Here is a 14,875-nt window from a genome sequence, read left to right on the forward strand (position 1 = left end):
CTAATTAGCACGGCTAGCATTTTAAAAAACATTTGTTAAATGTTGTCATTGCTAGCATATACCTGTATTACAGCATGGTAAGTAGCGAGAACGCTAAGTTTTTGTTACCTTTGAAAAGAAGAATGTGAAGCTGTAATATTAGCATGAGCTATGCTAATGTTATTCACTCAAACAAACATCTCAGGTACTGACTTACTGCTTTCTAATATCTGTGTTTATTTCTGGATATACCTACATGGTTATTAGACATCCCACATAAAGGGTGACAAAGGCAGTAACTATAAATGACCATAACTTTACTGTAAATTACACTGATGGGCTCAGTTCATATAGTTCTATCACGTGCACATGCATGTTAGCAACCGTAACCACGGCCCGCTGTTGGTATATGAATGCTGCACAAGGTTCCAGCCGTTCCTTTACACTTGCTCTTGGACTTGTCTTGACCTGCTCCAAGCTCAGCTTGTGGAAAGATAACGTTTGGAGAATATTTCTACAGAAAGCGGATTTTACTACAAAGCGACAACAACTACTGCATCTTTGGATCTTTTGTACTTGTGTTTCATCATAACAGCAAAGCTTGAAGATCGTGGACCCCGACTGTCGACAGACACCTGGTACATTTCAAAATTTCTTCAATTATTTCAAGAGTCACTAGATGAATATAATAATTTTACAGGTTCCAGTGTGAATATCACGTTTTAATGTGATCAAAATAAGTGTGTTCCAAGACTTTTCCTGGCAAATTGCTTTTATGCTTTAAATTTTCCAGGAGAGGTGTAGAATTTATTACGACTGGTGTATGAATGTGAAAAAAGGTTTTAGTTTGATTTGAAGCCTTCAAATTTGACACTTTTTTCCAATGAAATGGTTAAAATTAGCTTAAAATTCGTAAAATGCCCCCGTCCCCCAAATATACATATGTATATGTGTATATCGGTTTCTATGGTAACAGAATCTCCTCACAATGGTAGAACATATAGGAGTAAACACACCAGATCCCCTGTAGGTCCTGACATCATTTTCTTCTCTGGATCAAAGGCTTCATTTAAATAAACTATAACTTTTTCCCAGCTACATATGTGATGATAAAAAAAATAAAAAAATAAAATGAAATAATATAAAAAAGAATATTGAAAACATCAATCATAGTCAAAAATAATCATGAAGTCAAACTGTTACAAAAATGTGTTTTATTTTTAAAATTGTGCTTGGAGTTCTACTGCCTTTTTTGTATTAGCAATATTTAGGACATGGAATTGGTACATGGGGAGATTAAATGTTGCGTTATATTTTACATTGTTAATGAAAGAATAAAAAGAAGTACGGGAATGAGCTGTGAAGTTATTTATGAATTTACTGTAGTATGCTATTCATGTCCAGTTCTTTACACATCAGTACCTATTATCCATTAGCTACTCCAACGTAGTGTTTGCATAAAGGTTTAAAAAGAACAAATAAACAAAATGAATGTATACAAAATACAATACTGTTACCTTAAAAGTGTAGTGTGCACAGAGTGAGCTGCCTTAGCAGAGATTTGCATGCTTCACTTAATGATTGTGGACATAGTTGAAATCTTGTTTTCTTCTCACATGAACAAGTAAAGTGTCATTCAGTCTGATATGAATGTAGCCTGTAGCTTTAGCACTGGGTGTTTACTACATTCCTACTGTTATTTTAAACTTTGTTTCCTTACAGGCTGTCTTGACTACATTGTTGAACGTCCCAAGAATGAGACCTTTCTGAAGTCATCAGGATCCTTGATGACAGTCTCCTGAGCGCCATCTCTTCTGATGAAGCGTGGGACACTGATACCGAGCGTGTCAGTAAAGGTGAGTACATCGCCCTCTCATCCTACCCCTCTTCTCATGAAGAACTGGATGCTGATGCGTGTCAGTGAAGTGGAAGGTGAGTACCCCCTCCCCACCTCGCTTTCTCGCACTGAGGTCTGCTTATTGTAAATATCTTGTACTTGTTTTAATGTCAAAGTTGGCCTCTGTGCTTTTTCAGTGGTGGAAAGACTCTTTCTTGCACTGCGGTCTGATTATTTTAAATATCTTGTACTTGTTTTTACACCTTTTCATGTCAAAGTTGGCCTCTGTGCTTTTTCAGTGGTGGAAAGACTCTTTCTTGCACTGAGGTCAGCTTATTGTAAATATCCTGTACTTGTTTTTACACCTTTTCATGTCAAAGTTGGCCTCTGTGCTTTTTCAGTGTTGTAAAGACTCTTTCTTGCACTGAGGTCTGCTTATTGTAAATATCTTGTACTTGTTTTAATGTCAAAGTTGGCCTTTGTGCTTTTTCAGTGGTGGAAAGACTCTTTCTTGCACTGAGGTCTGCTTATTGTAAATATCTTGTACTTGTTTTTACACCTTTTAATGTCAAAGTTGGCCTTTGTGCTTTTTCAGTGGTGGAAAGACACTTTCTTGCACTGAGGTCTGCTTATTGTAAATATCTTGTACTTGTTTTTACACCTTTTCATGTCAAAGTTGGCCTCTGTGCTTTTTCAGTGGTGGAAAGACACTTTCTTGCACTGAGGTCTGCTTACTGTAAATATCTTGTACTTGTTTTTACACCTTTTAATGTCAAAGTTGGCCTCTGTGCTTTTTCAGTGGTGGAAAGACTCTTTCTTGCACTGAGGTCTGCTTACTGTAAATATCTTGTACTTGTTTTTACACCTTTTAATGTCAAAGTTGGCCTCTGTGCTTTTTCAGTGGTGGAAAGACTCTTTCTTGCACTGAGGTCTGCTTACTGTAAATATCTTGTACTTGTTTTTACACCTTTTAATGTCAAAGTTGGCCTTTGTGCTTTTTCAGTGTTGGAAAGACACTTTCTTGCACTGAGGTCTGCTTATTGTAAATATCTTGTACTTGTTTTTATGTCAAAGTTGGCCTTTGTGCTTTTTCAGTGGTGGAAAGACTCTTTCTTGCACTGAGGTCAGCTTATTGTAAATATCTTGTACTTGTTTTTACACCTTTTCATGTCAAAGTTGGCCTCTGTGCTTTTTCAGTGTTGGAAAGACTCTTTCTTGCACTGAGGTCAGCTTATTGTAAATATCCTGTACTTGTTTTTACACCTTTTAATGTCAAAGTTGGCCTCTGTGCTTTTTCAGTGTTGTAAAGACTCTTTCTTGCACTGAGGTCTGCTTATTGTAAATATCTTGTACTTGTTTTAATGTCAAAGTTGGCCTTTGTGCTTTTTCAGTGGTGGAAAGACTCTTTCTTGCACTGAGGTCTGCTTATTGTAAATATCTTGTACTTGTTTTAATGTCAAAGTTGGCCTTTGTGCTTTTTCAGTGGTGGAAAGACTCTTTCTTGCACTGAGGTCTGCTTATTGTAAATATCTTGTACTTGTTTGAACACCTTTTAATGTCAAAGTTGGCCTCTGTGCTTTTTCAGTGGTGGAAAGACTCTTTCTTGCACTGAGGTCTGCTTATTGTAAATAACTTGTACTTGTTTTTACACCTTTTAATGTCAAAGTTGGCCTCTGTGCTTTTTCAGTGGTGGAAAGACTCTTTCTTGCACTGAGGTCTGCTTATTGTAAATATCTTGTACTTGTTTTTACACCTTTTAATGTCAAAGTTGGCCTCTGTGCTTTTTCAGTGGTGGAAAGACTCTTTCTTGCACTGAGGTCTGCTTATTGTAAATATCTTGTACTTGTTTTTACACCTTTTAATGTCAAAGTTGGCCTCTGTGCTTTTTCAGTGGTGGAAAGACACTTTCTTGCACTGAGGTCTGCTTATTGTAAATATCTTGTACTTGTTTTAATGTCAAAGTTGGCCTTTGTGCTTTTTCAGTGGTGGAAAGACTCTTTCTTGCACTGAGGTCTGCTTATTGTAAATATCTTGTACTTGTTTTAATGTCAAAGTTGGCCTTTGTGCTTTTTCAGTGGTGGAAAGACTCTTTCTTGCACTGAGGTCTGCTTATTGTAAATATCTTGTACTTGTTTTTACACCTTTTAATGTCAAAGTTGGCCTTTGTGCTTTTTCAGTGGTGGAAAGACTCTTTCTTGCACTGAGGTCTGCTTATTGTAAATATCTTGTACTTGTTTTTACACCTTTTCATGTGAAATTTGGCCTCTGTGCTTTTTCAGTGGTGGAAAGACTCTTTCTTGCACTGAGGTCTGCTTATTGTAAATATCTTGTACTTGTTTTTACACCTTTTCATGTCAAATTTGGCCTTTGTGCTTTTTCAGTGGTGGAAAGACTCTTTCTTGCACTGAGGTCTGCTTATTGTAAATATCTTGTACTTGTTTTTACACCTTTTCATGTCAAATTTGGCCTCTGTGCTTTTTCAGTGGTGGAAAGACTCTTTCTTGCACTGAGGTCTGCTTATTGTAAATATCTTGTACTTGTTTTTACACCTTTTCATGTCAAAGTTGGCCTTTGTGCTTTTTCACTGTTGGAAAGACACTTTCTTGCACTGAGGTCTGCTTATTGTAAATATCTTGTACTTGTTTTTACACCTTTTCATGTCAAAGTTGGCCTTTGTGCTTTTTCAGTGTTGGAAAGACTCTTTCTTGCACTGAGGTCTGCTTATTGTAAATATCTTGTACTTGTTTTAATGTCAAATTTGGCCTTTGTGCTTTTTCAGTGGTGGAAAGACTCTTTCTTGCACTGAGGTCTGCTTATTGTAAATATCTTGTACTTGTTTTTACAGCTTTTCATGTCAAAGTTGGCCTTTGTGCTTTTTCAGTGTTGGAAAGACTCTTTCTTGCACTGAGGTCTGCTTATTGTAAATATCTTGTACTTGTTTTAATGTCAAAGTTGGCCTCTGTGCTTTTTCACTGTTGGAAAGACACTTTCTTGCACTGAGGTCTGCTTATTGTAAATATCTTGTACTTGTTTTTACACCTTTTCATGTCAAAGTTGGCCTTTGTGCTTTTTCAGTGGTGGAAAGACTCTTTCTTGCACTGAGGTCTGCTTATTGTAAATATCTTGTACTTGTTTTTACACCTTTTCATGTCAAAGTTGGCCTTTGTGCTTTTTCAGTGTTGGAAAGACTCTTTCTTGCACTGAGGTCTGCTTATTGTAAATATCTTGTACTTGTTTTAATGTCAAAGTTGGCCTTTGTGCTTTTTCAGTGGTGGAAAGACTCTTTCTTGCACTGAGGTCTGCTTATTGTAAATATCTTGTACTTGTTTGAACACCTTTTAATGTCAAAGTTGGCCTCTGTGCTTTTTCAGTGGTGGAAAGACTCTTTCTTGCACTGAGGTCTGCTTATTGTAAATATCTTGTACTTGTTTTTACACCTTTTAATGTCAAAGTTGGCCTCTGTGCTTTTTCAGTGGTGGAAAGACTCTTTCTTGCACTGAGGTCTGCTTATTGTAAATATCTTGTACTTGTTTTTACACCTTTTAATGTCAAAGTTGGCCTCTGTGCTTTTTCAGTGGTGGAAAGACTCTTTCTTGCACTGAGGTCTGCTTATTGTAAATATCTTGTACTTGTTTTTACACCTTTTAATGTCAAAGTTGGCCTCTGTGCTTTTTCAGTGGTGGAAAGACACTTTCTTGCACTGAGGTCTGCTTATTGTAAATATCTTGTACTTGTTTTAATGTCAAAATTGGCCTTTGTGCTTTTTCAGTGGTGGAAAGACTCTTTCTTGCACTGAGGTCTGCTTATTGTAAATATCTTGTACTTGTTTTAATGTCAAAGTTGGCCTTTGTGCTTTTTCAGTGGTGGAAAGACTCTTTCTTGCACTGAGGTCTGCTTATTGTAAATATCTTGTACTTGTTTTTACACCTTTTAATGTCAAAGTTGGCCTTTGTGCTTTTTCAGTGGTGGAAAGACTCTTTCTTGCACTGAGGTCTGCTTATTGTAAATATCTTGTACTTGTTTTTACACCTTTTCATGTCAAATTTGGCCTCTGTGCTTTTTCAGTGGTGGAAAGACTCTTTCTTGCACTGAGGTCTGCTTATTGTAAATATCTTGTACTTGTTTTAATGTCAAAGTTGGCCTTTGTGCTTTTTCAGTGGTGGAAAGACTCTTTCTTGCACTGAGGTGTGCTTATTGTAAATATGTTGTACTTGTTTTAATGTCAAAGTTGGCCTCTGTGCTTTTTCACTGTTGGAAAGACACTTTCTTGCACTGAGGTCTGCTTATTGTAAATATCTTGTACTTGTTTTTACACCTTTTCATGTCAAAGTTGGCCTTTGTGCTTTTTCACTGTTGGAAAGACACTTTCTTGCACTGAGGTCTGCTTATTGTAAATATCTTGTACTTGTTTTTACACCTTTTCATGTCAAAGTTGGCCTTTGTGCTTTTTCAGTGTTGGAAAGAGTCTTTCTTGCACTGAGGTCTGCTTATTGTAAATATCTTGTACTTGTTTTAATGTCAAATTTGGCCTTTGTGCTTTTTCAGTGGTGGAAAGACTCTTTCTTGCACTGAGGTCTGCTTATTGTAAATATCTTGTACTTGTTTTTACACGTTTTAATGTCAAAGTTGGCCTCTGTGCTTTTTCAGTGGTGGAAAGACTCTTTCTTGCACTGAGGTCTGCTTATTGTAAATATCTTGTACTTGTTTTTACACCTTTTCATGTCAAAGTTGGCCTCTGTGCTTTTTCAGTGTTGTAAAGACTCTTTCTTGCACTGAGGTCTGCTTATTGTAAATATCTTGTACTTGTTTTTACACCTTTTCATGTCAAAGTTGGCCTCTGTGCTTTTTCAGTGTTGTAAAGACTCTTTCTTGCACTGAGGTCTGCTTATTGTAAATATCTTGTACTTGTTTTAATGTCAAATTTGGCCTTTGTGCTTTTTCAGTGGTGGAAAGACTCTTTCTTGCACTGAGGTCTGCTTATTGTAAATAACTTGTACTTGTTTTTACACCTTTTCATGTCAAATTTGGCCTCTGTGCTTTTTCAGTGGTGGAAAGACTCTTTCCTGCACTGAGGTCTGCTTACTGTAAATATCTTGTACTTGTTTCAATGTCAAAGTTGGCCTCTGTGCTTTTTCAGTGGTGGAAAGACACTTTCTTGCACTGAGGTCTGCTTATTGTAAATATCTTGTACTTGTTTTAATGTCAAAGTTGGCCTTTGTGCTTTTTCAGTGGTGGAAAGACTCTTTCTTGCACTGAGGTCTGCTTATTGTAAATATCTTGTACTTGTTTTAATGTCAAAGTTGGCCTTTGTGCTTTTTCAGTGGTGGAAAGACACTTTCTTGCACTGAGGTCTGCTTATTGTAAATATCTTGTACTTGTTTCAATGTCAAAGTTGGCCTTTGTGCCTTTTCAGTGGTGGAAAGACACTTTCTTGCACTGAGGTCTGCTTATTGTAAATATCTTGTACTTGTTTTAATGTCAAAGTTGGCCTTTGTGCTTTTTCAGTGGTGGAAAGACTCTTTCTTGCACTGAGGTCTGCTTATTGTAAATATCTTGTACTTGTTTTTACACCTTTTAATGTCAAAGTTGGCCTCTGTGCTTTTTCAGTGGTGGAAAGACTCTTTCTTGCACTCAGGTCTGCTTATTGTAAATATCTTGTACTTGTTTTAATGTCAAATTTTGCCTTTGTGCTTTTTCAGTGGTGGAAAGACTCTTTCTTGCACTGAGGTCTGCTTATTGTAAATATCTTCTACTTGTTTTTACACCTTTTAATGTCAAAGTTGGCCTCTGTGCTTTTTCAGTGGTGGAAAGACACTTTCTTGCACTGAGGTCTGCTTATTGTAAATATCTTGTACTTGTTTCAATGTCAAAGTTGGCCTTTGTGCTTTTTCAGTGGTGGAAAGACACTTTCTTGCACTGAGGTCTGCTTACTGTTAATATCTTGTACTTGTTTCAATGTCAAAGTTGGCCTTTGTGCCTTTTCAGTGGTGGAAAGACACTTTCTTGCACTGAGGTCTGCTTATTGTAAATATCTTGTACTTGTTTTAATGTCAAAGTTGGCCTTTGTGCTTTTTCAGTGGTGGAAAGACTCTTTCTTGCACTGAGGTCTGCTTATTGTAAATAACTTGTACTTGTTTTTACACCTTTTCATGTCAAATTTGGCCTCTGTGCTTTTTCAGTGGTGGAAAGACTCTTTCCTGCACTGAGGTCTGCTTACTGTAAATATCTTGTACTTGTTTCAATGTCAAAGTTGGCCTTTGTGCTTTTTCAGTGGTGGAAAGACACTTTCTTGGACTGAGGTCTGCTTATTGTAAATATCTTGTACTTGTTTCAATGTCAAAGTTGGCCTTTGTGCCTTTTCAGTGGTGGAAAGACACTTTCTTGCACTGAGGTCTGCTTATTGTAAATATCTTGTACTTGTTTTAATGTCAAAGTTGGCCTTTGTGCTTTTTCAGTGGTGGAAAGACTCTTTCTTGCACTGAGGTCTGCTTATTGTAAATATCTTGTACTTGTTTTTACACCTTTTCATGTCAAAGTTGGCCTCTGTGCTTTTTCAGTGTTGTAAAGACTCTTTCTTGCACTGAGGTCTGCTTATTGTAAATATCTTGTACTTGTTTTAATGTCAAAGTTGGCCTCTGTGCTTTTTCAGTGGTGGAAAGACTCTTTCTTGCACTCAGGTCTGCTTATTGTAAATATCTTTTACTTGTTTTAATGTCAAATTTTGCCTTTGTGCTTTTTCAGTGGTGGAAAGACTCTTTCTTGCACTGAGGTCTGCTTATTGTAAATATCTTGTACTTGTTTTAATGTCAAATTTTGCCTTTGTGCTTTTTCAGTCGTGGAAAGACTCTTTCTTGCACTGAGGTCTGCTTATTGTAAATATCTTCTACTTGTTTTTACACCTTTTAATGTCAAAGTTGGCCTCTGTGCTTTTTCAGTGGTGGAAAGACACTTTCTTGCACTGAGGTCTGCTTATTGTAAATATCTTGTACTTGTTTCAATGTCAAAGTTGGCCTTTGTGCTTTTTCAGTGGTGGAAAGACACTTTCTTGCACTGAGGTCTGCTTACTGTTAATATCTTGTACTTGTTTCAATGTCAAAGTTGGCCTTTGTGCTTTTTCAGTGGTGGAAAGACTCTTTCTTGCACTGAGGTCTGCTTATTGTAAATATCTTGTACTTGTTTTAATGTCAAAGTTGGCCTTTGTGCTTTTTCAGTGGTGGAAAGACTCTTTCTTGCACTGAGGTCTGCTTATTGTAAATATCTTGTACTTGTTTTAATGTCAAATTTTGCCTTTGTGCTTTTTCAGTGGTGGAAAGACTCTTTCTTGCACTGAGGTCTGCTTATTGTAAATATCTTGTACTTGTTTTAATGTCAAATTTGGCCTCTGTGCTTTTTCAGTGTTGTAAAGACTCTTTCTTGCACTGAGGTCTGCTTATTGTAAATATCTTGTACTTGTTTTTACACCTTTTCATGTCAAAGTTGGCCTTTGTGCTTTTTCAGTGTTGTAAAGACTCTTTCTTGCACTGAGGTCTGCTTATTGTAAATATCTTGTACTTGTTTTAATGTCAAATTTGGCCTTTGTGCTTTTTCAGTGGTGGAAAGACTCTTTCTTGCACTGAGGTCTGCTTACTGTAAATATCTTGTACTTGTTTTTACACATTTTAATGTCAAAGTTGGCCTTCGTGCTTTTTCAGTGTTGGAAAGACTCTTTCTTGCACTGAGGTCTGCTTATTGTAAATATCTTGTACTTGTTTTAATGTCAAAGTTGGCCTTTGTGCTTTTTCAGTGGTGGAAAGACACTTTCTTGCACTGAGGTCTGCTTATTGTAAATATCTTGTACTTGTTTTAATGTCAAAGTTGGCCTTTGTGCTTTTTCAGTGGTGGAAAGACTCTTTCTTGCACTGAGGTCTGCTCATTGTAAATATCTTGTACTTGTTTGAACACCTTTTAATGTCAAAGTTGGCCTCTGTGCTTTTTCAGTGGTGGAAAGACTCTTTCTTGCACTGAGGTCTGCTTATTGTAAATATCTTGTACTTGTTTTTACACCTTTTAATGTCAAAGTTGGCCTCTGTGCTTTTTCAGTGGTGGAAAGACACTTTCTTGCACTGAGGTCTGCTTACTGTAAATATCTTGTACTTGTTTTAATGCCAAAGTTGGCCTTTGTGCTTTTTCAGTGGTGGAAAGACTCTTTCTTGCACTGAGGTCTGCTTATTGTAAATATCTTGTACTTGTTTTTACACCTTTTAATGTCAAAGTTGGCCTCTGTGCTTTTTCAGTGGTGGAAAGACTCTTTCTTGCACTGAGGTCTGCTTATTGTAAATATCTTGTACTTGTTTTTACACCTTTTAATGTCAAAGTTGGCCTCTGTGCTTTTTCAGTGGTGGAAAGACACTTTCTTGCACTGAGGTCTGCTTATTGTAAATATCTTGTACTTGTTTTAATGTCAAAGTTGGCCTTTGTGCTTTTTCAGTGGTGGAAAGACTCTTTCTTGCACTGAGGTCTGCTTATTGTAAATATCTTGTACTTGTTTTAATGTCAAAGTTGGCCTTTGTGCTTTTTCAGTGGTGGAAAGACTCTTTCTTGCACTGAGGTCTGCTTATTGTAAATATCTTGTACTTGTTTTTACACCTTTTCATGTCAAATTTGGCCTCTGTGCTTTTTCAGTGGTGGAAAGACTCTTTCTTGCACTGAGGTCTGCTTATTGTAAATATCTTGTACTGGTTTTAAGGTCAAAGTTGGCCTCTGTGCTTTTTCAGTGGTGGAAAGAGTCTTTCTTGCACTGAGGTCTGCTTATTGTAAATATCTTGTACTTGTTTTAATGTCAAAGTTGGCCTTTGTGCTTTTTCAGTGGTGGAAAGACTCTTTCTTGCACTGAGGTCTGCTCATTGTAAATATCTTGTACTTGTTTGAACACCTTTTAATGTCAAAGTTGGCCTCTGTGCTTTTTCAGTGGTGGAAAGACTCTTTCTTGCACTGAGGTCTGCTTATTGTAAATATCTTGTACTTGTTTTTACACCTTTTAATGTCAAAGTTGGCCTCTGTGCTTTTTCAGTGGTGGAAAGACACTTTCTTGCACTGAGGTCTGCTTATTGTAAATATCTTGTACTTGTTTTAATGCCAAAGTTGGCCTTTGTGCTTTTTCAGTGGTGGAAAGACTCTTTCTTGCACTGAGGTCTGCTTATTGTAAATATCTTGTATTTGTTTTTACACCTTTTAATGTCAAAGTTGGCCTCTGTGCTTTTTCAGTGGTGGAAAGACTCTTTCTTGCACTGAGGTCTGCTTATTGTACATATCTTGTACTTGTTTTTAAACCTTTTAATGTCAAAGTTGGCCTCTGTGCTTTTTCAGTGGTGGAAAGACACTTTCTTGCACTGAGGTCTGCTTATTGTAAATATCTTGTACTTGTTTTAATGTCAAAGTTGGCCTTTGTGCTTTTTCAGTGGTGGAAAGACTCTTTCTTGCACTGAGGTGTGCTTATTGTAAATATCTTGTACTTGTTTTAATGTCAAAGTTGGCCTTTGTGCTTTTTCAGTGGTGGAAAGACTCTTTCTTGCACTGAGGTCTGCTTATTGTAAATATCTTGTACTTGTTTTTACACCTTTTCATGTCAAATTTGGCCTCTGTGCTTTTTCAGTGGTGGAAAGACTCTTTCTTGCACTGAGGTCTGCTTATTGTAAATATCTTGTACTGGTTTTAAGGTCAAAGTTGGCCTCTGTGCTTTTTCAGTGGTGGAAAGAGTCTTTCTTGCACTGAGGTCTGCTTATTGTAAATATCTTGTACTTGTTTTAATGTCAAAGTTGGCCTTTGTGCTTTTTCAGTGGTGGAAAGACTCTTTCTTGCACTGAGGTCTGCTCATTGTAAATATCTTGTACTTGTTTGAACACCTTTTAATGTCAAAGTTGGCCTCTGTGCTTTTTCAGTGGTGGAAAGACTCTTTCTTGCACTGAGGTCTGCTTATTGTAAATATCTTGTACTTGTTTTTACACCTTTTAATGTCAAAGTTGGCCTCTGTGCTTTTTCAGTGGTGGAAAGACACTTTCTTGCACTGAGGTCTGCTTATTGTAAATATCTTGTACTTGTTTTAATGCCAAAGTTGGCCTTTGTGCTTTTTCAGTGGTGGAAAGACTCTTTCTTGCACTGAGGTCTGCTTATTGTAAATATCTTGTATTTGTTTTTACACCTTTTAATGTCAAAGTTGGCCTCTGTGCTTTTTCAGTGGTGGAAAGACTCTTTCTTGCACTGAGGTCTGCTTATTGTACATATCTTGTACTTGTTTTTAAACCTTTTAATGTCAAAGTTGGCCTCTGTGCTTTTTCAGTGGTGGAAAGACACTTTCTTGCACTGAGGTCTGCTTATTGTAAATATCTTGTACTTGTTTTAATGTCAAAGTTGGCCTTTGTGCTTTTTCAGTGGTGGAAAGACTCTTTCTTGCACTGAGGTCTGCTTATTGTAAATATCTTGTACTTGTTTTAATGTCAAAGTTGGCCTTTGTGCTTTTTCAGTGGTGGAAAGACTCTTTCTTGCACTGAGGTCTGCTTATTGTAAATATCTTGTACTTGTTTTTACACCTTTTCATGTCAAATTTGGCCTCTGTGCTTTTTCAGTGGTGGAAAGACTCTTTCTTGCACTGAGGTCTGCTTATTGTAAATATCTTGTACTGGTTTTAAGGTCAAAGTTGGCCTCTGTGCTTTTTCAGTGGTGGAAAGAGTCTTTCTTGCACTGAGGTCTGCTTATTGTAAATATCTTGTACTTGTTTTAATGTCAAAGTTGGCCTTTGTGCTTTTTCAGTGGTGGAAAGACTCTTTCTTGCACTGAGGTCTGCTTATTGTAAATATCTTGTACTTGTTTTAATTTCAAAGTTGGCCTTTGTGCTTTTTCAGTGGTGGAAAGACACTTTCTTGCACTGAGGTCTGCTTATTGTAAATATCTTGTACTTGTTTTTACACCTTTTCATGTCAAAGTTGGCCTTTGTGCTTTTTCAGTGTTGGAAAGACACTTTCTTGCACTGAGGTCTGCTTATTGTAAATATCTTGTACTTGTTTTTACACCTTTTCATGTCAAAGTTGGCCTTTGTGCTTTTTCAGTGTTGGAAAGACTCTTTCTTGCACTGAGGTCTGCTTATTGTAAATATCTTGTACTTGTTTTAATGTCAAATTTGGCCTTTGTGCTTTTTCAGTGGTGGAAAGACTCTTTCTTGCACTGAGGTCTGCTTATTGTAAATATCTTGTACTTGTTTTAATGTCAAAGTTGGCCTTTGTGCTTTTTCAGTGGTGGAAAGACTCTTTCTTGCACTGAGGTCTGCTTATTGTAAATATCTTGTACTTGTTTTAATGTCAAAGTTGGCCTTTGTGCTTTTTCAGTGGTGGAAAGACTCTTTCTTGCACTGAGGTCTGCTTATTGTAAATATCTTGTACTTGTTTTTACACCTTTTCATGTCAAAGTTGGCCTCTGTGCTTTTTCAGTGTTGTAAAGACTTTCTTGCACTGAGGTCTGCTTATTGTAAATATCTTGTACTTGTTTTTACACCTTTTCATGTCAAAGTTGGCCTCTGTGCTTTTTCAGTGTTGTAAAGACTCTTTCTTGCACTGAGGTCTGCTTATTGTAAATATCTTGTACTTGTTTTAATGTCAAATTTGGCCTTTGTGCTTTTTCAGTGGTGGAAAGACTCTTTCTTGCACTGAGGTCTGCTTATTGTAAATAACTTGTACTTGTTTTTACACCTTTTAATGTCAAAGTTGGCCTCTGTGCTTTTTCAGTGGTGGAAAGACTCTTTCCTGCACTGAGGTCTGCTTACTGTAAATATCTTGTACTTGTTTCAATGTCAAAGTTGGCCTTTGTGCTTTTTCAGTGGTGGAAAGACACTTTCTTGCACTGAGGTCTGCTTATTGTAAATATCTTGTACTTGTTTTAATGTCAAAGTTGGCCTTTGTGCTTTTTCAGTGGTGGAAAGACACTTTCTTGCACTGAGGTCTGCTTATTGTAAATATCTTGTACTTGTTTCAATGTCAAAGTTGGCCTTTGTGCCTTTTCAGTGGTGGAAAGACACTTTCTTGCACTGAGGTCTGCTTATTGTAAATATCTTGTACTTGTTTTAATGTCAAAGTTGGCCTTTGTGCTTTTTCAGTGGTGGAAAGACTCTTTCTTGCACTGAGGTCTGCTTATTGTAAATATCTTGTACTTGTTTTTACACCTTTTAATGTCAAAGTTGGCCTCTGTGCTTTTTCAGTGGTGGAAAGACTCTTTCTTGCACTCAGGTCTGCTTATTGTAAATATCTTGTACTTGTTTTAATGTCAAATTTTGCCTTTGTGCGTTTTCAGTGGTGGAAAGACTCTTTCTTGCACTGAGGTCTGCTTATTGTAAATATCTTCTACTTGTTTTTACACCTTTTAATGTCAAAGTTGGCCTTTGTGCTTTTTCAGTGGTGGAAAGACACTTTCTTGCACTGAGGTCTGCTTACTGTTAATATCTTGTACTTGTTTCAATGTCAAAGTTGGCCTTTGTGCTTTTTCAGTGGTGGAAAGACACTTTCTTGCACTGAGGTCTGCTTATTGTAAATATCTTGTACTTGTTTTAATGTCAAAGTTGGCCTTTGTGCTTTTTCAGTGGTGGAAAGACTCTTTCTTGCACTGAGGTCTGCTTATTGTAAATATCTTGTACTTGTTTTTAGACCTTTTCATGTCAAAGTTGGCCTCTGTGCTTTTTCAGTGGTGGAAAGACTCTTTCTTGCACTCAGGTCTGCTTATTGTAAATATCTTGTACTTGTTTTAATGTCAAATTTTGCCTTTGTGCTTTTTCAGTGGTGGAAAGACTCTTTCTTGCACTGAGGTCTGCTTATTGTAAATATCTTGTACTTGTTTTTAGACCTTTTCATGTCAAAGTTGGCCTCTGTGCTTTTTCAGTGGTGGAAAGACTCTTTCTTGCACTGAGGTCTGCTTATTGTAAATATCTTCTACTTGTTTTTACACCTTTTAATGTCAAAGTTGGCCTTTGTGCTTTTTCAGTGGTGGAAAGACACTTTCTTGCACTGAGGTCTGCTTACTGTTAATATCTTGTACTTGTTT

General features: G+C 37.0%; 1 long non-coding RNA gene across 1 annotated transcript; it reads left to right on the forward strand.

The window, feature by feature from the left end:
* The first annotated feature begins 87 nt into the window (after nt 1–87).
* LOC146385880 (uncharacterized) lies at nt 88–11,868 on the forward strand. The gene is made up of 2 exons (XR_014800533.1): nt 88–617; nt 1,702–11,868. It is a non-coding gene; the product is annotated as an uncharacterized LOC146385880 (long non-coding RNA).
* The last annotated feature ends 3,007 nt before the right edge of the window (nt 11,869–14,875 follow it).

This window comes from Perissodus microlepis, chromosome 6, assembly GCF_051167445.1.
Source record: "Perissodus microlepis isolate ML-2025 ecotype Zambia chromosome 6, ASM5116744v1, whole genome shotgun sequence".
NCBI lineage: Eukaryota > Metazoa > Chordata > Actinopteri > Cichliformes > Cichlidae > Perissodus > Perissodus microlepis.